The 23,442-nt window shown below is 40.9% G+C and overlaps 1 protein-coding gene across 1 annotated transcript in view; it reads right to left on the reverse strand.

Annotated features, from left to right (window-relative positions):
• The window catches only part of GIPC2 (GIPC PDZ domain containing family member 2), a 1,066,976-nt gene that overhangs the window by 34,900 nt on the left and 1,008,634 nt on the right, over window positions 1-23,442 (reverse strand). The window lies entirely within an intron of this gene.

A 23,442-nucleotide genomic window follows, 5' to 3' on the forward strand; every position in this document is an offset into this window, starting at 1 on the left:
CACCCACTGGGGCATCCTGAGGCTTTGGGTCTCCACGTCTGTGTGGAATCAGTTGTGCTGAAATGGACACCAGTGTTTTCTAGGGGGGAATGACAGGATCTGACAGTGGAGCAGCTCGTGGGGACAGCACACTCCTCATCACCTCAAAAGCCCCCTGGCCCATGACTCGAGGAAGTCTCTGTGTCCGAAGAACCAGAAGACCTCCCCATAGCCAAGAGGGTTGGCTCTGAAGCTGATGTAGGAGCCAAGCTGACCAGTGCCGAGGCCCTGAGAGGCAAGTTCGGATCTGACAACTGCCCGATCCGATCCGACTGGACCCGATCGGGGACCATTGGCTCCTAGACTCCTTGAGTTCAGATGGCACCAAGGAAGTCACAGCAGAAGTTGGAGCCATAAATCCTGGAGCAGGTCTTGGCTCTGACGTTTCCACTAGTATCAGCTCCATGCATTCCGGCTTCAAGGCCCTGAGGCAGGTTGGAGGAGGAATCAATTGTGAAAGGGTTGGTCCACTTGGCTCCAAAGCCCCCTGGGTCAGTTCCAACAATAATTTGGCCAGCACCAGTGTACTCAAGAACTTCTGCACCACACGATCCACATCCTCATCTGACAAACTCCTGGAGGACCGAGAAGAGGGGGCAATAGATCTCATCCTCTGTAGAATGGGAGATCTTAATGTCAGAGATACCGGCTCCAAGACTGTAGTACCATCGGCCTTGAAGCAAGAGAAGCCAAGGTAGAAGGTTTTTTGGGTCCGATGAGGTAATTTTCGAAATTTTTGTTGAAAGTTGAGTTTGGTCTGAAGATGAAGACCACCTTTTTGATGACCTCTCAGGTCTAGAAGAAGGAGAAGTGGTTTTCTTTGATGTACTCTGACCTTCTTCTAAAGATTCAGAAAAAGACGTCTTTAATAATCCTCTCAGAATAAGTTTATTTTTTCTTTCAAGGAGAACCCTTGAACTAAAAGAATGACATATACAGCACGACTCCGGTAAATGTACAGCTCCAAGACAATAGACATTCTGCATGGCTATCTGTTAATGACATCTTCTGAGAGCAGTTAGCACATTTTTTAAACCTTGATGGTTTAGTGTCTTTTGAATACTTGGACATCATGTCAACAAAGCAACACAACTAACAACAGCAGAAACAATTAATGAAGCAAACACACTACAACTGAAGTCTAAAGGAACTCTCTAAGTTAAACGAGCTAAGGAAAACAGAAGAAAACCCAGAACCCCCTCCCCTTTTTTTATCAGAATAAAAGGCACAGCACACAGGAAAAAAAGCCCACTAACTAAAGAGGGTGAGTCACTCTCTAAATTAAACAAGCCGACTCTGAAAAGGATGGAGTCAAAAACCTTTTTTTTTTAAATAGATGTACACCACACAACAATAAAGCCCCATAACTTAAATGGGCTTAATCACTCCCTAACTTAAACGAGTGATTTGAAGACAAAATTATAAACTAAATTCCTATACAGAAAAACTCAACACACAGACTCGAAATACTTATAAATAAAAACACAGCGTGGGGTAAACTGTAAGCTAATGTTTATACTCACACACACACACACACACACACACACACACACACACACACACACACACACACACACACACACACACACACACAGAAGACAGGGATAGGGGTGAAATTATGGGCCTTATGACAAATGACAGCCCAATGTGAAAACAGCAAGTAATGGACACAGTATACTGTAAACAACAAGTCAAACGACTAACAAGACAACTACTATGAAGTATTTGTAGAAAGAAGAAACTTCAGAGTATAATATTAATCCAAAAAAGGTAACTTAGCCAGAGCCAGTTGAAAAACGCCCGATATGTTTAGCGGCAAATGAGATCTGGGGAATGCCCCAGAACATCATGGGATAGACCTCGAGCTTTTGTAAACTGCTGAGTTGGACCGTAGATCGGTTCTGAGCCCACAAGTACAGAATGAAGGTGAGATAGGACAACTTCACATATATAATATATTTGGGAGAATATAATAGAACCAAATCTGTGTCTGTGCATTGACTGCAGCCACTACTAATAATCCATAAAAAATAGTCAATTCTACAGCCAGGGCAAGTACATTTAATTTACTCACTAAAACAATCAACGTTGTGTTGAGTGTTTTCATCAAAAGTTGAATGAACAAGAAATGGACTTTATCAGAACATAAATCCCACCCATCCAAAAGTTGATTAAATAAACCTACTGGTCACATGACATGATTATTGCAGTTAAACATTCTTACTAAATACAGGTAGGCATAACAACAAAGAAATACTTGTTGAAAAAACTTGTTGAAGATGTTAAAAATCATACATAGTTGACCAGCTTTGTTACAAAATTTGCATCAGAGTTATGTTGGCGCCATGATGTGATTTACAAAAAACAGATGATATTTTTAATGATTTTAAAGAAACAACGGGTATTTGGAAAGATTTCATTAATCAAGATATATAAATCATTTACTTATAGCAATTAGCCTAATAAGCCAACTGAACCAATCAAATATTTATAAAATTATAAGAATTATTAATAAATATTTTGATAAATATAAAAAAACTGCTATGAACAATTATAAAACGTAAAACTTTCCATAAATTAATAATTTATTGACTAAATAAATTGTCAACCAATGAACATGTAAAACACTCCAAACTTAATAATTTACCAACTAAATAAATTGTCAACCAATCACTAAAACAGTATGACCACGTGGTATATATAATGTACATATACATTTGTGCAGAAGTATAAAACTGTCTGAGGGATTACAGTTTTGCCGCTCATAGTTTCAAGGCAATTTCTTCATCTTAGAATGTGATCTTTCCAAATACTTACTGTTTCTTTAAATATGAATTAAAATAATGTACATTTCTGCATGATACTTCAGTGACTGATTGTTTTTGCATTATTGCTGTTGTGCTGTTGAAAACACCAAACCTAATGGTAAGCAACTTGCCTATGTGGTGCAGGGGATGGATTCCTCCTCCCCGGTGATCAGCATTTGACTATCAGGTGCTGGCACTGTAGAAGCCAAGCAGAGAGGGTGAGGAGGAGGAAGGCAGAATGGTTGTGGCCCCCTCATCTCTCTAGGGAGGAGAAGGGAGGAGAAGTTTGTACTCAGGGGCACACTGGGCGAGTCTAGCTTCCTGCTGAAGCTGGAGGAGCTCATTACTTGTGGCAAAGCTGGACTGGATAGAGATACCTGGAAGGAAAGGCCTTCACTGAAAAGAGGAGATGTCCTTTAGTGTCATCCCACTGTATGCACCTCTCCTATGCCTTGCATTAGGGATGGTGGAAATTACACAGACGATGTCACACCATCCCTGATAGTTGCATAAATGATGGCCCCTCTCAGCCAACCCTTGCACTAGTGATGGGTAAAGAATGGGCCAATTGGATTGAGAAAGCTGATCAACAGATAGTGGGGGCAAAGACTGTAAAAGAAAATGGAGTGTATGTGCTGCAATTTTATAGTCTGTTAAATCAATTAGTTTGTGTGATGTTATGCATTTTACACTATTTTCTGTCTGGTTTCTGAAATACATGTCCCGCTTAAATGTATGCTCTATTATGATACCTGAATTTATATAATGTTACAAACAGTAATGCATTCTTCAGGGACGAATGCTACACGTTATATTACTGGACAAAATGACTGCATATTTTATAAATTTGCTTATGCATTTATGACCAGGGTCATGGCTGAAAAGGATCCTTGGACCAGTTCTGTTGCCCAGTTAACAAATGGTAAATAAATACTAAAAAACAGCTGTGGCAGAAGGGTCCAACAGACTGCCTGGGCCCAAGATACACTTAATCCACCATTGGGACTAATGGCTTTCTAGGATGAACTTGGTTGACACCAGGCTTCTCACAAAAGGTGGTACAAAAATTTCAGACCTCTCATAACCAGCCAAGGGGCTGGATAGTGCAAAAAAAGAAGTTATGTACTTACCACAACATTCCATGTGAGTTGTTCATCTCACCTTCAGTCTTACAGATGGGTTCGGAGCCTAGTCGGCCTACTACAAAGTTCGATGTCTTCAGACAGCTTGAGGCCAAGCCCCTATCCCATGATGCACCTAGAGTTAACTCAGATCTTGTTTTCTGCGTATAATAATACCATATGTCATTCTATCACTCTATAAGAGAAAGCCATAGAAGGGTTGAGCAACCAGGAAGAATCTAGCATCTCGGTCATCAAAAAAACCTGGAGGGGGTAGGAAGGTGGGAAGTAAGATTGAAGGCGAGATGAACAACTCACATGGAATGTTATGGTAAGTATGTAACTTCTTTATGTGAAGTTGTTCTATCCCGCCGTTCATTCTTACAGATGAGTAGCATCTCAAGCATCATCTATCTCGGGTGGCTCACGGGAGTATATTTTTCAGGACAGTAGACCCAAAGGATGCCCTGTCCCTTGAGGCCGTCAACTTTGTAACAAGTGATAAAGGTATGAGGCCTTAACCAGGTGGCTGCTGCACAAATGTTGTCTATAGGAAGTCTAGCAGAAAAGGCAGATGATGTAGACACTGCTCTGGTAGAATGAACCTTAATTTTGTGTCGTAAGGGCATATTTGCAGTTGAATAAGCAAATGTGATAAAATCGGATAACCACTTAGACAGAGTTGTTTTTGCCACTGGCATACATTTTCTGGAATCTGAAAAGGAAAAGAAAAGCTGTTCTGATTTCCTAAACTCTTTTGTCCTATCCAAGTAAAATCTGAGCTGTCTATGACCATCTAGCTTGTGTAGCATATACTCTAAGTTGAAGGCGTGTTTGGGGAAGAACACTAGCAAATCAATAATTTGATAGTTTGAGAACAAACTTTAGGCAAAAAAGAAGGATTAGTTCGTAGTGAGACTGTCAGTATGGAAAATCAAATAAGGAGGCGTTATGGACAAGGCTTGAAGCTCTGACACTCTGCGGGCAGAAGTGATAGCTACTAAAAAGATAGTCTTCCATGACAAATATTTCAAATCGCATGAGGAAGCTGGTTTGAAAGGAGGGAGAATAATGCAAGAAAGCATAAAATTTAGATTACATGGGGTATAAGGGAATTTCACAGGTGGTCGGAGATGAAAAGTCCCTTTAAAAAAGGCTTTGGATAGTTTGTGTGACATTATGTTCAATCCTTCAAATCCAAGGTGAAAACTAGAGATAGCAGCAAGATGAACCCAAGCTGTTGCTGCGGTAGCTCCTTTGTTGAAAATCATGGTCAGGAACTCTAATATGGAGACCACAGGGGCTTGGTAGGGATCAATGTTATTTTGAGAGGCCCATATAGAAAATCTTTTCCATTTGCTAAGGTATAGCTTCCTCATAGAGGATTTATGAGAGGATATAATGTGCCTCATTTCATTTGAAAGTTTATGTAACCTGGATATGTTGGGAATTGGAGCAGCCAAGCTGTCAGCTTCAGGGACTGAAGAGAGGGATGAAGTTCCCCCGACGAGTGCGTCAGATCATCTGGAACTGGGTCCAGAATCCAAGGGTCCTCCAACTGATGAAGTCAAAAGAAAGGGAACCAAATCTGATGAGGCCAATGAGGGGCTATTTGAATGATGGTCCTTCCCAGGGCTTTTGCTTTCTGTAGTACTTTGGGTATCTAGGGAATTGGTGGGAATGCATAGAGGAGACTTGGAGGCCAATCGTGTACTAGTGCGTCCCTTGGGGCTTCCCCCAGAGGGGGAATCAGGGCAAAGTAGCTTCTGCATTTGGTGTTTATATGGTTGGCGAAAAGGTCGCAGCAAGGCTGGTCCCACCTGCGGAATATCTTGTCCACTATTTCTTTCTTGAGGGACCACTCGTGAGGCAACAAAATTGCTCTGCTCAGCTTGTCTGCTATCATGTTGGATTTCACCAGGATGTGCGCTGCTAACAAAAAGTGCTGGGTGGATGTAGCTCATTGTCATACTCTTAGGGCCTCGTGACAAAGGGGTTAGGACCTGGTTCCTCCTTGTTTGGTCAAGTACCAGACCACTGACATGTTGTCCGTCTGAATTGCAACTGTTCCCAGAGGAAGAGAGTCCTGGAAGTACTGCAATGCTAAAAGTACTGCTCTCATCTCCAGGGGCATTGATATGCAGATGTGTCTCCTGATTGGTCCATGTGCCTTGGGCTGTTCTTCCCTGAAAATGCCCCCACCCACCCTATCAGGGAAGCGTCCTTGGTCACTGTGGCCACTGGTGGGGGTATAACAAAGGGACGACCTATTGTAACATGAAGAGAGGTCAACCACCACTGAAGATCCTTTTTGAATGTGTTTGTGATCATTAAAAGATGAGACATTGGAAGCTCTTGGTAAGACCACTAAGTGAACAACAGCCATTGCAGAATCCGCATATTCATGCAACCCAATGGTATGGCTGATATTGCAGCTGCCATCATGCCTAACAATTTTAGTACTTCTGATACTGGAGCCTTGTTTTTGGATATGATATTGTGGACCTGCTGGTGGTGGTGTCCAATTCTGCTCTGATAAAAACGGTATATTGCGATGGTGACAAAGCAGATTTTTTTGAGTTTATTGTAATGCTAGGATGACTGCAGAGTGAAAAAGTGGTGTCCCTGGCTTGTATGAGATGATGCCTGGTGGTGGCGGTGAGGAGCCAATTGTCTAGGTACAGAAAACCTGGAATCCTAAACGTCTCAGGTGAGCAGTGACCACTGCCATACATTTGGTGAACACTCTTAGGGCTGTAGTGAGACCAAAGGGCAGGGCTCAAAACTGGTAATGACTGGCTCCCAGCCGGAAGCGCAGACGATCCCTGGATAGTCTGGCCATTTTTATGTGGTAGTACGCATCCTGAAGATCTACTGAGCACATCCAATTGTCTTTGCATGACCATCCGGAACTTCTCTTTCTTGACAGATCTGTTTAATCTGCTGTGGTCCAAAATAGGTCTCCAGTCCCCTGTCTTTTTTGGAACTAAAAAGAATCTTGAGTAAGTTCCAGATCCTATCTGGTCTGCTGGGACTGGTTGGATGACTCTTTTTCTTAGCAACATTTGAACCTCTATTGTTGCCTGTCCGAGATTTTTCTCGTCAGTGGAGGGGGTGTGGCGAAAGGAATTAAATATACTCTGGAAATTATACTTTGTGCCCAGTTGTCATTTATTTTCAGACAGGCGTCTGGATATAAAGATAAGCGACCCCCGACTGTCTCCAGAGTAGGACAGTCAGGCCTCCTTTCAGGAGCGCTGGTAGGGCTTCCCAAAGAACTGATCTCTGTTGTCCTGATTTTGCAGACCGCCTCTGCCATGAGGGTGGTGTTTTCCATTATTGCCCCCTCCTCTGCCCCTGGAGGGGGGTTCACCACGTGTCCTGAAAGGCTCCTTGGGCTTTATGGAACCACATCTTTCCTCCCTGTTGAACCTTGGGGTAGGGTCTGGTGGGGGTGGAAAAATGGACTCTGACGGCAGACAGTCTTTCCTTCCTGTTCACACCTGGTCAAAGTTTCCTTAACTTTGGGACTGAAAAGCGATGAGCCATCAAAAGGGGTGTTGACAAAGGATGACTTAAAGGGCTCCATGAAGGAACACAAGCGCATCCAGGAGTGTCTCCTAAGAGCAACTCCTGTATCTGCCTCTGCTCGCTCCATCAGCTGCATATGAAATGAGGTGCATGGACAAGTTTACTATGGAACTGAGGGTAGCAAGCTGGGAGGCAACTTTATCTGAAGCTCCTGCAGCTATTGTACCCTGAAGAGCACCACCGAGCTCTTTTAGGAGATCTCTTTGCAGTCTAGTAAAATGGGTGAGATAGTTGAGCGAACGCAGTGCAAAAGTTGCTGAACTGTACATGCGCTTCCTGTATCTAGCCATGACTCTAGAATCTCTGTTAGGAGGATGGATAGGGGAAGAAGTTTCTAAAATTTCCTTTTTGGTGGCTGCTGCCACCACCATGGCATCAACTGGCACTCCCTTGGTAAGAAAAGATTTTTCCTGGGGGGCAGAAATAAATTTATTAGGCCTCCTGGGGACAGGCTCCATAGTGTCCGAAGACTACAACGCCCTTCGTGAGACCAGCTCCATAAGCTCATCAAAGGGTGGAGACACCCAAGAGGTAGAGGGCTGAGACCCGAAAGCCTTCAAGAGAACCGACTCGTCTTCAGTAGGGTTGGAGGACTGCCAGTCATCCCTCTGCCTAAGGATTTCTAATATCTCAGCAAAAGAGATATCCTCAGAGGGGGACTGTGGGGATCCTTCTGATTCATCCAAGTTAGTATCAGATGTGAAAGACTCCTGTGGGGAGTCTAAATGCTTCCTCTTACACATTCTCTTCCTGGGAACCTCATCAGTGGGAACTTCTGGTGAGGTCTCGGAAGAGCAGGGACCACCCAATGGGGCTTCCTGAGGCTCTGTGTATCTGCGCTTAGCAAGGATGTGTGAAGCAGAAGCAGACGCATGCGCTTTTGGGGAGGAGGTAGCCGGACCTGTAGTAGAAGATGTCTTAGGAGACATAACTCTCCTCATGGCTTCGAAGGCACCTCTGCTCCAATGAAAAGGGACAGATGGATCCGAGGAAACCGTCGATACCCCCGGCACCGGGACAGTGGGCTCTGAGCCAGAGGTAGGAGCTGAGCTCATCCAAGCTGAAGCCCCGAGAGGCAGAGTCGGAATCGACAAGTCGGTCCGACTATCCTCCCCGGACCCGACCAGAGAATGTCGGCTCCTAGATTTCTTGATCAGCACCAAGGACATCAGAGTAAGCGGAGTCGAGGACAATGGAGCAGGTGTTGGCTCTGAAGGCTCAACGATCATCAAGTCCAACTCCTCTGGCTCAAAATGACTGGTATGGCTCTGAGGAGGAAAAGTAGTAGATAGTAAAAGGGTCTTCGGAACCAAAGCCATTTGGGTTGGAGCCGATAAAAATTTGGCAAAGGTCAGTGCCTGTAAAAGCTTCTGCACCACACAATCCACATCCAAATTGGAAAGGCTTATCGAAGACTGAGATGAGTGGATAGAAGGAGGTACAGATTGCAGGAGTGGAAATTTAGGCACTTTGGATACTGGTCCCAGGACCGGAGACTGGCTCCAAAAGGACAAAATGGTCGGCTCTGATAGCTGTGGAGCAGACGTCAACATTTTTTTAGATTTTTTTTACTTCAGAAGAAGTAGAAGCCTTAGAAGACTTTGAGGATTTGCTAGACCTGTCCTGGTTGCTCAAAGCTTCTTGAAAAGATGGTTTGACTAAACCTCTGCCTATTAACTTTCTCTTTCTCTCCTGAAGAACCCTAGAAGAGAAGGAATGACAAATGGAGCAGCTTTCCTGAAGGTGCAATTTTCCCAAACAGCATACACAATTTACATGGCTGTCAGTGACAGACATTTTCTGTCCACATTTTGGGCATTTCTTAAACCTTGATTTAAGGTGTTTAACCTTATCCTGTTCAGCCATACTGGAACACACACTCTCAAGAGAGGGTACCATAATGAACAAGACACACCCAAAACCTTATCAAACAAGCCCTTTAAAACTATGGGCTAAAATACTATTAAGCACACACACACACACTATAACTATTTATCTAAGCACTCTACTATCTATATATCTAAACATCTAAATATATTCAAAAGCTGTGACAGAAAAAGTCACTATTCAAAGGCACACAACTACTATTTAAACTACAGTAAAGATTTAACAAGGCCTAAAATAAAACGAGGCCAAGAGAGCTAATAACTAGTCAAGAAAAAAGGCACACCAAGGAAAGGGAATCTACACAATAAGCTATAAGAGCTAAGCTAAATCTAAATAGAGATATATCAAAATATTTATATAAATTTGTAGAAAAAAGTTTTGTACTGGCCCAAGCTATGCGAGGAACCTCCGATCTATTGCAGCGGCAAACTAGATCTGAGGTAACTCTGGGTGCATCATGGGATAGGGACTTGGCCTCAAGCTGTCTGAAGACCTCGAGCTTTGTAGTAGGCTGACTTGGAGCCAAGGATCGGCTCCAAACCCATCTGTAAGAATGAACGGCGAGATAGAACAACTTCACATATATTAATATGCATTTCCAAGGCGGCAGATGAGGATGTGCCTCCTCTGACCTCCTCATCTTCCACTGGGGCAGAGAAAGGGTTCAGGCAGAAGTTGTCCCTAGCTTAGATCAAGCTCACCACTTGCAGGGACCATAGCGGCCAGATGAACACTAAATTTATCTTATGAAAGGTAAGGCTTCACCCTGTTCTCTGAGTGTTTTTCCTTGTTGTAATGCTCAGAACATATGCACATAGGATCCCCCTGCAGACCCCATACAAACAGCACTCAATAATCTTCATCATTTTGGATGCAAAATGAGCCAAACGCTTCTCCCTCTTTATGTAAAAGAGTGGTAGTATTAAATTTCTGGCACTTGTGGATGGTACTGACACTGTGCTCCTTTCAGAAACAGTAAAGACAATGCTGATATGGACATTGTAATAACACAATGACACGAACACTACCTACCTTGGCATCAATGGAAAAATGAGGGTAAGTAAGATGAAAAAGGTCTTCACAAACTGCAGACATGGTCAAATGTAAGGCTGTTTTGAATAACATACATGATTAGTAAAAATCCAAGAGAAAAGCTAACATGATTTTGACATTAATAATTCTGATGATGAACAGCGTGGGTAGCTTAATAGTATGATCTTTACCTCAAAGTTCCAGGGTCATGAGTTCATTTCTGACATCTGGTCATTGTTTGTTTGTGAGGAGTTCTGTATAGTTTTCCATGTGTCTGCATGGTTTTCTCTGGGTATTCCAATTTCCTCCCAAAAACATTCTGGTTGGCTACTTGCCTGTATGTATACTGTACTAACCTCCACACTTGTGACACTAAAAGTATTCAAAAAGGGGCAGTTTGCTTATTTAATTAAGAAACAAATTATAATAACAATGTAGAGGTGGGCAGTAAGGAAGGATGGGGGTAGAAAATATGGAATGTGCAAGAAGTGATATAACCAGCAGAAATAAAGGAAGTTAGTTATCCTCTGTGCAGACAGTGAGATGACATTTAGAGTACCAAGTATAGTTCCGGCAACAGTCCTAGAGGGGAGTGGCAAGAAGCAGGACATTGGTTAACATAAAACTGCGAAGTATTCATTAAACAGAATAATTACTTTAGTTAGGTGAGTTGAGAAGCTTAACTCCTGTCTAATTATTTCTGTGTCCCACTCTCAGACAATGGCTGCATGAGGTAGAAAGAAGAAAGCTAAGCCAACTGATGACTAATAAGACACTGATACCCTTTTTTCTGCAGGAGTTAATCATAGGTCCAGCAGAACCATGTGAATTAAATATAACCAGATCATCTTCCCCAAAGTAATATGAGTGAATCATGATCCATCACCAATGTAACATCCTCAGTCATCAGGTCTGAACATAAAGCCATCTCCCTCATAACAGACCAGAGTCCTAGCTGGACTCAGGTACTTTTACTTTTGTGTGATTCCCTAGCAAGACTGAAATTGCTCCAAACCCAGAAAGTTCTGCTATTTATGCAGAAAAATATGCTGCAATCTTTTCCCAATGTGTACACAATTGCACAAAAGCAAAAATACCCAAAAGAAGAAAGTACAAAGCAAACCATAAAAACCATGAAAACAAAAGATCCTGCAGGAATCACGGCATAAAAAGGTTTACAACAAAAGGAAGAAAATAGTAGCCAACAGTAATAACTGCACCACCCAGCAAAATAAGAATATAATCATCAAATTAAACACATTTAGGAATACAATAAAAACTAGCAAGGCAAAATCTAAGCATAAAATAGCTAGCCAGGCCAAGGATAACCACAAAGCATTTTTTAGCTATATCTGTAGTCTCACAGGCAGCACAAGAGAATGTGCCAAGCCAGCTATAAACAATGCCAACTAAGTTGTGGATACAGCAAACCTATTACCTGACTAATTCAGCTCAAATGTCACCCCAAACCCAATTCTGGTAATCTCGTATGAAATTTCAGGAAGCCATACAGCTGCAGCTAACATACAGAGCTAAGTCCTGGCAGCACTCTAAAAGGCCAAAAATATGTCTTCTGTGAGCCATGAAAATATCTTGGGATGTATATTAAATATCATGAAACAAGATATTTATGTGATCCTGGCAACACTTTTCTACATTAGCCTCCAAACTGGCTTCATACCAAGTGAATACAGGACAGCAACAGTCATACCTCTGCACAAAGGAAGGGTCATCAACCAACCTGGCAAATTACCATTCCATAAATCTGTCCATACGCAAGCTCATAGAATAATGTACTATGGAAGTAATCAAAAAGGACATAGGAAACCATCAAAGACTGGACCCATCAAAATTCGGTTTTGTCAGGAGCAGGTAATGTCTGCTCAACCTAGTGGACTTTTTCAAAAAAGTCACCAAAGCAATAGATGAAGGGAAGACAAGTACACAGTACCAACCTTGACCTGGTCAAGGCCTTTGACACTATATCCCACTCTGGCATCGTGGATAAGCTTGCCAAACTAGGGATAAACCTCTACAACACCCAATGGATTGGAAAATGGCTCAAAGATAGGGCACATGAAGTCAAGATTGGGCTTGTCACCTCAACAAAAAGATGTGGCATGAGTGGGGTCCCCCAGGGCTACATTCTGCGGCCACTCTTATTTGGCATCTACTTCTCACAAGTCAAAGTAAATCTCAAGGGTTTACGGTTGACAAAATTTGTGAATGAATGCTAGCTGGGAGCAGTCACTGAATCCCTCAGTGACTCAGCAATCCTACAGGAGGGCTCATCCCAAATAAATAACCGCTGTCACAGTCAAGGACTAAAACCAAAAAATGCATTATTGTGTCCTTTGGAAAACTGACCACCCATGGGAATTGTCACATTGACAATATATCCCTAACAGTAAACCCAGTAGTCAGGGACTTGGGCACTTACACTGATAGTAACCTAGTATTTAATCAATGTGTTCCTTTGTTGTGAGGAAGTCCTCCTAAATTGCACAGCTTATGAATAAAAGGATATCATCTAGGTCCAGAGAGGTCATTGTCTCAATTTACACAGCTCTCATTAGTCCTATCATACAGTACTCCCCTTTTGGTATGTACCTGAACAGGCACTTGCTATAACTGTAGCATCCACATATGCTTCTTATTAAAATGATAGTGGACTTAAGGCACATGACTACAAGGACTGACTCAAAGTCCCTGTCACTATACTTGGTCTCATACAGACTACTAAAAGGTGATCAATTTCTGGCTTATAAGGCATTCACTGACCCAGCACAAATGGATCTACTGCACTTCTCCAAGTCAAATGGTATTAGAAATACCCAGATCAGAGACCTCAATTTCTTCAGCAACATAATTAGAACAGTATGGAGGACACCTACTTATTCCCAATGATACCACTACTCTGGAACAGACTCCCCATATATGTAAAGCAAAGCCCATCTATGATCCTGTTTTAACATAATTTGGACCAGTAGATGGGAAATAGGAAATTTACCCCAGAAATTACCCCTATCCTCCTAATGGAAAGAGACTGCTTAAATGCCCTACCTTACAGTAGCAACCCCTAACACACTGAAAATGAAATTGACACAAAATAATGTACTATAAATGAAAAATGTTTAAATATAGCTATGGCAAGAATAGCTAAACACTTGTGAGATAACACAGCTGGATGACAGACAATATGCAAGGCTAGGCTTAAAATGTTCCATCAGGGACAATAGCCACCTATGAACCTTCAAATAAATAAAAGTATTTTATTTCTGATGATTCTGAAATCCAGATAGGATCTGTCCATTTTATTTTCTGTGCAAGGCCAGCACCTCAATGTAACGGTATCAACTTTGAGTTTACAACTTTAGCTGCTCTTGTTTTGTAGAAAATAATCAAAACTTCAGCTGCTGTCTCAGTAGCTGCATTTTGTAACATAACAAGCAGCCAAGGAATAGTTTCATAGTATAGTACTAGGCTATCTGCCCTGGGGCATTTGTAAGCCTAGCCATAGTGATGTGGCTTTTGCCACCCCATGAAATGGTACAAAAATGTACAGAATAAATCTAGAATACTGTGCCTCTGTCTAGTAGTGACACAGTGAAGGTCCCCTTATATAATATAATTAGTTTACTGTGTCCCTGTCTAGCAGTGACACAGATGTGACCCCTGGGGTAAACTTACAATCTCCCATCCACTCATCAAGATTTCTCTTGAAGAGAGTCAGTGAGGGGCTCTGCCTAATACGAACTGGGATCCTGTTCCAAAGCATGGGAAGCCTCTGGGTTATGAATCTATCCCTCCAGCATGTCCTATTCATACTTGTGCCGAGGTTTAAGTCTTTAGCTCATGTGGTCCTGATGGATTTGGATTTTTTGAGGTGGAGCATGTCCATCAGATCCTGATTGGACATGGCCTTGTACGTCAGGCAGAGATCACCTCTGAGCAGGCGGTATGCTACTGAATAGAGCTGAAGTTTCTTTAGTCTGGCAGAATAAGACATATGTTGGAGACCCTTGATCCTTTTGGTGAGGTACTTTTGTGGTCTCTCCAGCTGTTGCAAGTGCCGGGTGAGGTACATACCAAATGGGGCATTGTACTCAATCATGGGTCTGATGAGGGAGGAATATAGGGGTACAATGACATCCTTGGATCTGGATGTGAAACCCTTCATGATGAGGTGTGCAAGGTAGAATGTTTTTCTAACCACTTTGGCAACGTGGGTGTCAAATGAGAGGTCGCTGTCTACTTGGGTCCCTAGGTCTCTGATTACTTTTTCCGTACTCACTGGGTTGCTGTCTATGTGATAATTTGTGGGTACTTTGTTTTTTCAAAAGGGATAACTATACATTTTTTGGCATTTAGTTTAAGGCCGTGACTACGGCACCAGTTGTCCGTCTCAGTGAGGCCTTTTTGTAGGATGTGTGTATCTGCTGGTGTATCGACTATGGCGCCTAGTTTGCAGTCATCTGCGAACTTTGTCAGCCACAGCCCTCCCATGTTTGCTTTAACATCTGAGAAATAAATGCCGAACAAGAGGGGTCCCAGGACAGATCCCTGTGAGACACCACTTGTGACTGGCTTTGAGTCTGACATTGCTCCAGCGATTTTAACTTTATGGGTTCTGTCCTTTAGCCAGTTTGCAACCCATCTAGTGACATAAGGGTTTACTTTTAAGCTGTTTAGCTTATCTATGATGCCTGAGTGGGGTATTGTGTCGAAGGCCTTAGCCAAGTCCAGGTATGCTGTATGGACTGCTTTGCCCTCATCAATGGCTCTAGTGACTGTTTTGAAAAAGTCAACCAGGTTTAAAAGGCAGGATCTGCCCTTTACAAAGCCGAACTGGGTGGGGTCAAGCGTCTGTAGGTCTCCTATGTCTCCGTTTATGAGTTCCATAATGATTCTTTCCATAGCTTTGCAGACCAGGCTAGTCAAGCTTATGGGCTGGTAGTTTCCAGGGTCTGTAGAGGCACCCCCCTTGTGGAGTGGTACCACTGTTGCTGTACGCCAGTGTTCAGGTACATATCCCGAAGTAAGGCTAAGGTTAAATAGCATTTTTATGTGTGGGTTTAGCTCCTCTTGGAGTTCACGTAACACGCACCCCGGGATACCGTCAGGTCCCATTGATGCTGTGTTTTTTGCTTTGTTTAGGGCGGTTCTCACTTGGACATCTGAGATGACAGGGAGATTACATTCAGCTGGGATAAGTATTTCTTCTTTTGGGGGTGAAGGAGGCGAGAAATTTGCACTGAACCTGTCAGCCAGAATGTTAGCAATATCTGTGGGTTCAGTGTATTTTTTGTTGTTGTGAATCAACTCTGAGCATATCTGAGGGTTTCCGCCCAGGTTTCTAACATAGCTGAAGAAGGCTTTGTGGTTATCTTTAGTGTCCTTAGTGATTTTTCTCTCAAAGTTTGCCTTGGATGTTTTATGAGAGAACGTAGTTTTCTGCTAATGTTGATCAGAGATGTCTTCCCTTCATGGGATTTCGCTCTGACGTGCAGTAGCTTCCTTCTTTTGTTATACAATTTGTTTATGGCTGAGGTCCACCAGACAGGACGCTTACATTTGGTGGAGAGGGACTTGCATTTGTTTGGGATTGCATGATCCATGCATTCTTGGAGATGTCCATAGAAAGCATTTGTGAAGGATTCGGCATTGTGGGATGTGGGATCCACTGGCACAGTGGGCTTAAAGGATACCATCTCAGTCTTAAGAAGAGTGAAGTCTGCTTTTGAGAAGTTTTTCACTGTGGTCTTTTGTGCTGGGGTGGAGGTGGGATATGTATATCCAGGGTGATTAGTTTGTGGTCAGATCTCACTAGTGAGGAGTATACTTCCGGTGTGGAGCATTTTGTCCCCATGTTTGTGATGATCAGGTCTAGTATATTATCTCCCCTAGTGGGAGAGGTGACTAGTTGTTCCAGTGCATTTGAATTTATGAATTCCAGGAACCTTTGGGCTAGGGTATTAGGGCTAGAATAATGTACCCAATCTATGTTTAGGTAGTTGAAGTCTCCCAGTATGATGGTATTTTGTGATACATTCATATCCTCCAATGTCTTCAGGAAGGCTGAGTGGGGTTCTTGAGATTGGGAGGGTGGTCTGTAACATGCTACCAGTTGTATAGCAGTTTTGCCTATGGTTAGTTGCACCTGTATGGTCTCTGATGCTTCATGTGTTGCTACTAACCTGGAGGTGTGGGTGTCCTTTATGAATATGGACACTCCCCTCCTTTGTGGTTCGCCCGGGTTTTGGGGCCGAAAAGCATGATATGAGGTATAGCCTGGTAGCACTGGGGTGCTCTCAGGAGCCTTGAACCAGGTTTCAGTTACTGCACAGACGTCAATGTTCTCCATGCTGAGGAGTGCATCAAGTGCCTGCATCTTGAGATTTAGACTTCTGGCGTTGAGCAGCATTACCCTTAGTTTTTTTTCCATTTTTGTTTTCTAAGGAGGTGGGTTTGTCTTTTGAGCCTTGCCTAAAAAGCACTATGGGGTGGCAAGAGCCTTAGCCAATATCCGGAAGCCCAGTGGTGACAGGTGTAAGCCATCCCTTGAAGCAGTGTGGCTTGTCCAACATATCATCCCAGGCAGACAGACATTGGATCCCCTTAGAATGACACCAGTACTTGAGCCAATTGTTAAAGCTGATCATCTTGTCTTTGTATTGTGGTATCATTCTTGGTGAGGGCAAGATGCTGCTCAGGGTCAGGGTCATACCAGCCTGAGCTACATAATCGGAGAGCTCCTCTATGTCTCTTTTCATGTAGTCCAGGGAGGTACGTCTCAGGTCATTCACACCAGCATGGACAATGACGGAGTCATATTTGTACTTGCTTTGGAGTGACCTGAGTGCGTGTGTTATGTGGCGGATCCTAGCTCCCGATAGACAGCTCACAGTCACCTTCTCCTTGTTCAGCCTGGTCAGTGGGACATCAGTGTGTCTGACTATGGAGTCACCTATTACTAGTGTATCAGGCAAGGTGTTTGGCCTTAAGGGCTGCGACTGGTCGACACACTGATTTATTGAAGTATGTGTTGTATGTGTTTTGTTTTGAGGTGGTGGATTTTTGGATGTCTGCTTTGGGAGCCTCAGTTGTTTTGGTAAGTTTTTTATTAGAGCCTCCGAGTATGTCTTTGTGTTTTTATGTGTTTGGTTTGCAGTTGTGGTAGGTCTATGTGGGACTGGGATTGTTGTGTGTGTGGTTGCCATCTCCTCCTGTCTGGTTATGCCAGCCCTGAGTTGAGAGAGTTCAGCCTCCAGTTTGGCTATATAGTTGCATCTCTGACATGTATTTGTGTTTGTTGGGAGGAGGAGAGGGTTGTCTGTGTACATGAGACAATTGTAGCATTGTCTTAAGATGCCCAGATTGACCAGCTGAACTGGAGACGACGCCAGTAATCTACCACTCGACATGCTAGAATAGTATAAGGGAGTGGTATACCTTTAAGGGAAGTGGGTATTCACAGGGGTGGTAAGTAGATGTAGTGCTTTACTTAGTACGAGAGTGCTTACTTAGTAGAGAAGTATTGAGAACAAGTGCTAGGCTTATAATACAGTGAGTAGTCTGGTTATACTAAGGGTAGAGCTTCCTTAAGGGAAAATTTGAAGAACAGACTTGGCGGAGCCAGAAAACATTTAACATTGTTTAACCGGCGCTGCGCTATGCGTACGACCGTGCAAAGCCGTGCAAACACGGATTTTAAACAGTGAACTACAAAAGAGCTGGAAATGGTGCCAAACAACCAATTACTACAGCTTCTTGTGCTGAGGTCACTTCCCCCAAGGACAGGTAGGCTGCTCAAGGCTCCCCACTCCCACTGGTGAGCAAAGAAACTTCGTTCTATCCAAGTAAGGTAATGGACAACACAGGAACTACACCACAGCCCAGAATACAGCAATGCCTGTAAACTGGTCTAAACTAGTCGAGGAAAGTGGGAAAACAAGGATTATTTTTTTGTTTTTTTTTTTTGTTTTTTGGTAGAAACACACAGAAAATGCAGAAACAGTGATAAATTAGTTACACAGGCTAGCACACTTTAGTGGGCAGCCTCCACAGTTAAATTAAACAAACAAACAAGCAAACTTTCGATCAAATTCGACTAAAATGTAACTTTAAGTGCAGATTTTTAAATAATGCAGCAATCAGTTAAAAAACAGTTCAGGCTAGTTCAAGGTAAGCTACAGAAGCTATTTCAAGTGAAAAAAAGCAAAGATACTTAAATCCAGAAGGTAGTCGCTTTTCTGAGTTCCCTGCTGCTAGGACCACTCTGTAAACTCACATGGAGCTTGTCTGAGCAGTATAGCCAGAAAAAAACACCCAGAGGCGGATTTTAAACAGTGAACTACAAAAGAGCTGGAAATGGTCCCAAACAACCAATTACTACAGCTTCCTGTGCTGAGGTCACTTCCCCCAAGGACAGGTAGGCTGCTCAAGGCTCCCCACTCCCACTGGTGAGCAAAGAAACTTCCTTCTATCCAAGTAAGGTAATGGACAACACAGGAACTACACCACAGCCCAGAATACAGCAATGCCTGTAAACTGGTCTAAACTAGTCAAGGAAGGCAGGAAAACAAGGATTCTTTTTTTTGTTTTTTTTGGTAGAAACACACAGAAAATGCAGAAACAGTGATAAATTAGTTACACAGGCTAGCACACTTTAGTAGGCAGCCTCCACAGTTAAATTAAACAAACAAACAAGCAAACTTTCGATCAAATTCGACTAAAATGTAACTTTAAGTGCAGATTTTAAAATAATGCAGCAATCAGTTAAAAAACAGTTCAGGCTAGTTCAAGGTAAGCTACAGAAGCTATTTCAAGTGAAAAAAAAGCAAAGATACTTAAATCCAGAAGGATTCCCTGCTGCTAAGACCACTCTGTAAACCCACGTGGAGCTTGTCTGAGCAGTATAGTAGTAGATTTTGTAAGTTTCATTCATTCCATGATATTCACTTTCCTCTATTCCATATGCAGCAGTTAGTGTGGAGGATTAAGGCTATAAACTGTTAATAAGGCTGATTCCTGCAGTCTAGTCTTTGATTTCTTTAGTTTTTCATTTGTTTACTGTGTGAAACTGGGCAAGTCACTAAACCAGACTGTGATCCTGGGCTAAGTTAGAAAAATATCTATGTAGATCAGTGCTCTATGCTGTTAAGAAATACAAAAAAAATGAAATCAATAAAAAAGGTTTGTGGGGGATATCTGTTATATTACAGAAAGTAACTGGTGTAAGACAGAGATTCACTTCTTAATGGGATGCCAGTCCTCTTCAGGATGCATAACTACACACACACACACACACACACACACACACACACACACACACACACACACACACACACACAGTGTGCACTCTCACTCACTCGTGCATGCATGTGTGTGTGCATACACACACAAATTTGAGCCATAGTTGGCTCATCTAGCTTCTGGTGCTACTCCTTCATCTGGTACCCCTCAACTGTAAGTTGAAAAGCAAAAAAAAAAGAAAAAGAAAAAGGTCTGTTCTTTCTGATCTAACAATTCTTACCTCTCTACTAAAGAGTTCCAGATCTTGTATGTCCATCTTTCAGCACTACATTGAGAAGCTAAATAAAAACAGCAAAAGAAAAACAAAGAGCTGTTCTCTTCTACAATATGGTGCACCTTGCCTCTCTTCTAAGGAGCACCATGCCCTGTATGCATGTCCCTTAGCTCTACACTGAGAGGCATAGGCCTGTTCTCTCTGATCTGTCCCTCCTTACCTCTCTCCTAAGGACAGAATGGTCCTCAGTGCCCACCCCTTCACTCTACACTGACAAGGAAAAAAAGGCTACGTGTTTTAAAACAGAGTCAAACCACTTACTACAATGTGTATATATACACACACACACACACACACACACACACACACACACACACACACACACACACACACACACACACACACACACAAAGCCCTGAAGCAATTGCTTCAGTAAAATCCATAAAGGCAGCTGAGCAATATGGGAATTCACTTTTATACCAGCATTTAAATGCTAGTAGATAAGTGAATATAGGTACTGCTGTCCTGCTGAATGTTTCCCCCTAACACCTTGCACATAAAGGTGGTTTCCTCTGTACCTCCAGCCTAGCTACACTTCTAAACAAGAAAAATAACCTGGTTTATAAACTTAAGCTGTAGTACATTCAAAACCAAAACTAAACACAAGCCATGACATATACAGAATGGAAATTTTATTGAACATTGTATAAGCGCTTTCAATTTTAACCAAAGGCTTCATCAAACTGAATATCTTAATATAAATATTTATTAAATAAGACATAAAAAGAATTGCATTACTTTGTCAACAAACAGGATCAACGTTTATGCTTTTTTTAACTTAAGCACATTTATAATTAAGAATATACATGTGATCAATAGAATCTGCCATCTCCATTATTTAGCTTCATGAGATGTTTCAGAATTATCCCTTCTAAGCCCCATATTAACACTATCCAAAACAAGAATAACAATTTCTTAAAACTGAAAAACTTTTGCTTATCCCTTGTCAAAACATTATAAATAATAATAATAGTAATAATAATAATAATAATAATTATAATTATTATTATTATTATCACCTATTTTCATAACAAAGACATGCTGATAAATCCCTGTTTGGGGGGATTCTTGTGGTCCTCCCAACATAAAAACATTCACATGAAAGATGCTGTACAAAATAAACAATATTCATATAGCTACATTTAAAATAGACAGGACTGGGACTGGTGCAAGATTTATTAACTGAGTTTATAAAAAACTGAGGAACCATCCCAAAAGTACCTACAATAAGGACTATTAAAACAATTACAAGTATTTTCCTGGTTTAGATAACTCAACTATCTTATCAGTTCTATTAAATAAATATTTTAAACTGAACAACATTGATTTTACTTTATCCTTGTATAATCCAATACCATCTAGGGTCTTTGTAACAGTACTTCATGAATCAATTAATTCAGTATATTTAACTTTATTAAACTGTTTATTCAACAGTTTAATTTCTCTACAACAGAGCCTTTATATTTTTAATATGGGAAGAAGATTTTGATAAACTTAAAATGTTTATTGGCTCTTGGGGAAACTACAGCTTCTTTTTATCATTCACAATGAATACAAATAATATTGCTATTAAGGTTTTATATTTGTTATTCTATAAAAATGGTAACAGTTTGATTTCTAAAATTTATTAAAAAAAAAGAAAATAGCAACAATACTTTGTTGCATTACTCCAGCATGCATCCAGGTAGCATTAAGGATAATATTGCATATGGGCAAATATGTAGGATGAAAGAAATACTACAGATCATTTTTACATTAAAGAAGAAATAGAAACATTAAGGGATCGTTTTAGTTGAAGAGGTCTTCCTGATAAAATATTGAATAATGCTTATAAGAATTTTTTAAATTCAAGATTTAATAGAGTTAAAGCTACTGAATTAATTGATTCATGCAGTACTATTACTAAGGCATTAGATAGCGATGTTGGATTACATAATGATAAAGCAAAAGCAATGTTATTGCCATTTATCGTGGATTCATTTAAAGTCCATTATTAAAAATAATTGGAAGATTTTAAGGATTAACCTGATATTTTGAGATGCACTAGTGATGAACCAACATTTGTTAATAAGAAGGGTAAGAATTTAAAAGATTTGTTTAACAGAACTAATAAGATAGTTGAGTTATATAAAAACATTAAAAGGACATATAAATGTTTTAATTGTGCTTATTGCATGTACATTTGGGATGGTTCCTTAGTTTTTATAAACTGAGTTAATAAATCTTTTACCAGTTTGAGCTATTTCAATGATAGCTCTAAGACTACTGCTTATTTTCCATGGAGTTTACATGTAAATGTTTTTATGTAGGGAAGACTGCAAGAATATTGAGAAGCAGGATTATCAGTATGAATATACTATTAGAAGTAGGTGATAATAATAATAATAGTAAAAATAATTATTTACCAAGACACAAGCAAAGATGTTTCAATTTTGAGACATTTTTTATTATTTGTTTGGATAATGTTGATATGGGGCTTAGAGGGGGTGATAATGAAACATATTTTGAAGCTAGGACATACAGACTCCACACAGAAAGAAGCTCATATAATAAGTGCATAGCAGAACCAAGCTCTCATAGGCAGCAGTAAGAAGATAACTATTGAACTACTGTGGCATCCCTTTGTGAATTTGAAAGTTATGAAAGATATATCTTTAGAGAGTAAAAAATCTAAATGACATAGTAAATCTACCTTTGATGAACAACATATGTCTCAAATATCAGCATTCACTACAGTTTACTTTTTTTGCAGATCTTTGTGAATAGCATAAAAATAAAGTGTGTCATTTGAGCCCCCCAAAATTAATTGAACTCATTTAGGAGATATAATATACGTCCACTAGTATGGGAAGTAAAATACTCCACTGTATTTTTATGATGCTGAGACAGTAAGGTATGACTACCAAGGACTTCAGAATATTTTCTTTATTTACAGGGACAATAAAAGATGATCTTTTTAATTTCTGGGACTGCAGCAAACTATAAAATACATATTTATTTTTTTTAAGTAAATTTCTGTTCTTTAAAAGACTATTTTTGCAAACTGGATTTAACTGATACACTGTGAGCATTAATGCTATATTGAGGACCTTCTTAGCACATAAGGAAGTCTTTACTTGAAACAGTCCTTAACATAGTGCAGATATTATGATATGATTAAAAACATATTACATACAGATTATATTAATGTTTATACAGTATGCTTCATACATGTTATGATATGGCAAGTATTTTGCAAGTCCAGTACTTGAACTAAAGAAAATGAATAACAATAATTATTATTTTATAACTCAGCAACACAGAAAAAAATTATAGTAAAGTCTTTATACATGCAATATGTTTTATTTTACATTAAATAAGAAGGAAGTGGTTCATG

This window comes from Protopterus annectens, chromosome 10.part0 (genome assembly GCF_019279795.1).
Source record: "Protopterus annectens isolate FY-2018-M chromosome 10.part0, PAN1.0, whole genome shotgun sequence".
Lineage (NCBI taxonomy): Eukaryota > Metazoa > Chordata > Ceratodontiformes > Protopteridae > Protopterus > Protopterus annectens.